At 33.5% G+C, this 5,000-nt stretch overlaps 2 non-coding genes across 2 annotated transcripts; both read left to right on the top strand.

The window, feature by feature from the left end:
• Positions 1-2,055: 2,055 nt before the first annotated feature.
• On the top strand, positions 2,056-4,041 carry LOC142242781 (small subunit ribosomal RNA). The gene has a single exon (XR_012724180.1). It is a non-coding gene; the product is annotated as a small subunit ribosomal RNA (ribosomal RNA).
• Positions 4,042-4,507: 466 nt separating this feature from the next.
• Positions 4,508-4,686, top strand: LOC142242787 (5.8S ribosomal RNA). The gene has a single exon (XR_012724187.1). It is a non-coding gene; the product is annotated as a 5.8S ribosomal RNA (ribosomal RNA).
• Positions 4,687-5,000: the final 314 nt, after the last annotated feature.

Genomic DNA, 5,000 nt, shown 5'->3' with positions numbered 1-5,000 from the left:
TTGAAATTTGAAGACTTTGTCAAAAATTTCCCCTAAAAACTCATATAAATTTGTGAAAATCTAACCAATTTTCAGGTTTTATGGATTAAAATGTTTGTATTTATTAGTACTTTCATCGTAATAAGAAAACATTTATATATTTTCATTGTTTGGTAAAAATTTTGCGAAAATCCCGTTTTTGAGTAAAATCAAATTTACCATAAAATGTATAGAATTTGTCAGAAATAAAAGTTTTATACATCAAAATGAATTTGTTTATTAAAGCGTACGTAGTTCTAATGGAAAAAATAAAAAAATATGATTTTCTGTTAACCTTAGGTGTAATTTTTGTGACATTTCCGTTTTATTTCAGTTTTTGGTCTATTTTCTTAAAAATTTTGCAAAAATTCCAAATATTAACGGATATTAGAGCTTTATATCTTAGAATAAAAGAAAATATTATAGCATTATAAAAATATATAAATTTTATAAGAGTTTTTAAGATTTTCTACATTCACATGCAGTTTTATTCGAAAAAGACCATTTTTGGGCAAACTCAAAAAAAATGTAAAAATTTCATAAAAAATCGAAATTTGAACGGAAATGAATGATTTCTATGTCAAACGATGTGATTTAATTTGTTATATTTTTTAGTGGACAAAGAGTTTGGGGTTTTTGGATACATGACACAGTTTTTTTGAAAATATTATTTTTTTTGGAAATTTTGGAAAATTAATTTTTTGTTTTTAAATCACTGCTTTATTTTTTTTTTTTAAATGTTATTCCATAATATAATGGCAATTATTAGTAGAAATAAACAAAAAATGATTCGTTTAATTCTATCGACTATAACCGATTTTATTAACAATTTAGCGATTTTGGGCCTTTTTTGAAAAAAAAAAAATATTTTTTTAAAATTATATACAACAACAAATATGAAATTTTTTTTCACCAAAAAATCCATAATTTCATTCCCGATCGTATGATATATGGTTTATGAAATTTGGACAACGATTTAAGTTTTTATTAAAAAAATACGTGTTTTGCAAGTACCCCAAAACCGCTATTTTATTTTTTGTAATGCTTATATCTCAAAAAGTACGGGAAAGAAAAAAAATTTTTTATGTCAACTGATAGATAATTTTGTTGGGAATATTTATTGTCAAAAGTTTTTATAAATCGTTATAGGTTTTAATTATTAAAAGTATTTAGAAGTTGAAAAAATAACAATTGCGAGACATGTCCGTTGAAACTACTATAGGTAATGGGTCTGTCATGAAAGCAATGGTCGAAGACAAAAATCATTTCACTATGAGCATACTGAATGATATCGACTAAAGCATTGCTAGTGGTTGAACGATGTGTCTTGGGCAAGCACACAGCGACTAGAGCAGACACACAAGCAAGTCAAGCAGTCATTCGGCATTTTAGTCGAGCAATGGCTAGTGTTTGCTATGTGTTTAGTATGGGTTTCGTTGATTTTACTTGAAGTGAATCAATGAGATGCTATGAGTGGTGGTTGATCGAATGGCAAGCGAGCTCGCATGTTAGTATAAGCAAGCAAGTCAGTCGATGGATGAAGTGAAGCAACGACAAACAACGACGACGATGGCACTTAGTTGGGTCATCATATTCATGGTGTGTTTCTTAAATTTCATGCAAGCATTTGAATGAATGTATGGAAGGTAAGAATAAAGGAATATAATTTTCTTTTTTGATTAGTAGCGTTGTTATGAGGCAAAGTAAAATTTGTAAGTCATACACACTGCTATGATGAGGAGAAATGAAAATATTCAGAAATTATGTGTGATTTTTGAAAATGTTTATCAAAATGGTAAACGAAAAATGAAATTTTTAATTTCATATTCAATATCAAGTGTATTATATTGAGAAATATTTTACACTGCGATGTGAAGAAGTAATGTTGAAATAAAATATTACAAAATAATATTGAAAAAAATACAATATTATACCAAAGAATTTGATTTAAAGAGACGAATATGTAGCTATTGCAGCGCATTTCGTTGATTTTTTCAAATTGGTATTTCGATTGAAAAAAATACTATTTAAAACATTATTCTGGTTGATCCTGCCAGTAGTTATATGCTTGTCTCAAAGATTAAGCCATGCATGTCTAAGTACACACGAATTAACAGTGAAACCGCAAAAGGCTCATTATATCAGTTATGGTTCCTTAGATCGTTAACAGTTACTTGGATAACTGTGGTAATTCTAGAGCTAATACATGCATTATAAACACGGACCTTTGGGACGTGTGCTTTTATTAGGCTAAAACCAAGCGATCGCAAGATCGATACTTTGGTTGAACTCTAGATAACTTGCAGATCGTATGGTCTTGTACCGACGACAGATCTTTCAAATGTCTGCCCTATCAACTTTTGATGGTAGTATCTAGGACTACCATGGTTGCAACGGGTAACGGGGAATCAGGGTTCGATTCCGGAGAGGGAGCCTGAGAAACGGCTACCACATCTAAGGAAGGCAGCAGGCGCGTAAATTACCCACTCCCAGCTCGGGGAGGTAGTGACGAAAAATAACAATACAGGACTCATAATAGAGGCCCTGTAATTGGAATGAGTACACTTTAAATCCCTTAACAAGGACCTATTGGAGGGCAAGTCTGGTGCCAGCAGCCGCGGTAACTCCAGCTCCAATAGCGTATATTAAAGTTGTTGCGGTTAAAACGTTCGTAGTTGAACTTGTGCTTCATACGGGTAGTATAGCTATAATTGTAGTTTGTACTATACCTTATGTATGTAAGCGTATTACCGGTGGAGTTCTTATATGCGTTAAATACTTGTATTTGCGTATGTTCCTCCTATTTAAACCTGCTTCAGTGCTCTTCATCGAGTGTTGTTGTGGGCCGGTACAATTACTTTGAACAAATTAGAGTGCTTAAAGCAGGCTCCAAATGCCTGAATATTTTGTGCATGGAATAATGAAATAAGACCTCTGTTCTACTTTCATTGGTTGTTAGATCAAGAGGTAATGATTAATAGAAGCAGTTTGGGGGCATTAGTATTACGACGCGAGAGGTGAAATTCTTGGACCGTCGTAAGACTAACTTAAGCGAAAGCATTTGCCAAAGATGTTTTCATTAATCAAGAACGAAAGTTAGAGGTTCGAAGGCGATCAGATACCGCCCTAGTTCTAACCATAAACGATGCCAGCTAGCAATTGGGTGTAGCTAATTTCATGGCTCTCTCAGTCGCTTCCCGGGAAACCAAAGCTTTTGGGCTCCGGGGGAAGTATGGTTGCAAAGCTGAAACTTAAAGGAATTGACGGAAGGGCACCACCAGGAGTGGAGCCTGCGGCTTAATTTGACTCAACACGGGAAAACTTACCAGGTCCGAACATAAGTGTGTAAGACAGATTGATAGCTCTTTCTCGAATCTATGGGTGGTGGTGCATGGCCGTTCTTAGTTCGTGGAGTGATTTGTCTGGTTAATTCCGATAACGAACGAGACTCAAATATATTAAATAGATGCTTTCAGGATTATGGTGTTGAAGCTTTTATAGCCTTCATTCGCGACCGCAGTAAAATGTGTTAGTGTTTGAATGTGTTTATAAAAGTGGAGCCGTACCTGTTGGTTTGTCCCATTATAAGGTCACTAGCTTCTTAAATGGACAAATTGCGTCTAGCAATAATGAGATTGAGCAATAACAGGTCTGTGATGCCCTTAGATGTCCTGGGCTGCACGCGCGCTACAATGAAAGTATCAACGTGTATTTCCTAGACCGAGAGGTCCGGGTAAACCGCTGAACCACTTTCATGCTTGGGATTGTGAACTGAAACTGTTCACATGAACTTGGAATTCCCAGTAAGTGTGAGTCATTAACTCGCATTGATTACGTCCCTGCCCTTTGTACACACCGCCCGTCGCTACTACCGATTGAATTATTTAGTGAGGTCTCCGGACGTGATCACTGTAACGCCTTGTGTGTTACGGATGTTTCGCAAAAGTTGACCGAACTTGATTATTTAGAGGAAGTAAAAGTCGTAACAAGGTTTCCGTAGGTGAACCTGCGGAAGGATCATTAACGTGTTCCAACCGTAAAACAAAAACGTTCTTTCCATAGCAATATGGTAAGAGCAAAACAAACAAAAAACTTTTACAAAACAAAAATGTATATATTTTATATACACAATGTACTGGGATTTTTCAAACACTTGAAAATTTCATACATTGAGCGATCAACCTAGATCGTAAAAAAACAATGTACTGGTGGATAAATGTTTTTTTGAAATCATACATTGAAAATCATACAATTATAGTTGTACTTATACTTGTTATAAGTTAATGTTCTTTTTTATTTCAATTTAGATTTTCTTAATTGAATTTCTATTGCGAGATATTTAAGAACTAAGACATTCGCAACAAACTTTGTATGTAAAATAGAAAATTATTGAAGAAATTGATATATGCCAATTGATTTTGGTGTATTTTTGATTTCTTTCAATAAAATGAATTGTGACCGTATGTAAAAATATGAAAAAAATAAATATCACTCTAAGCGGTGGATCACTTGGCTCATGGGTCGATGAAGAACGCAGCAAACTGTGCGTCATCGTGTGAACTGCAGGACACATGAACATCGACATTTTGAACGCATATCGCAGTCCATGCTGTAAGGTACTTTAATTAATTTTAAGGTGCTGCTTGGACTACATATGGTTGAGGGTTGTAAGACTATGCTAAATAAGTTGCTTTTATGATCGACCTTAGTTGGTTGTGTTTTAAGCACATATTATATTACTGGATGGAAATTTCGAAAGAGATGAAAATCCATAATATGAATAGTCAAGATAGAAATACCTCATTGAAAAAATCATAGTACTTTCAAACGAAATACATATATTTTTTTTTCAATTAATTGAGGAAGGTCTAGCATAAAATAATTTATGAACTAGAATTGTCTCTTTTTAAATTGAAAGATATTAGAATAATAATATGGAAAAGAAAAGATTTTTTCAATTGAAAATGATGTATGTCTATTTA

Source organism: Haematobia irritans, unplaced genomic scaffold, assembly GCF_050003625.1.
Source record: "Haematobia irritans isolate KBUSLIRL unplaced genomic scaffold, ASM5000362v1 scaffold_6, whole genome shotgun sequence".
Lineage (NCBI taxonomy): Eukaryota > Metazoa > Arthropoda > Insecta > Diptera > Muscidae > Haematobia > Haematobia irritans.
This window is presented reverse-complemented; position numbering and strand designations above follow the sequence as displayed.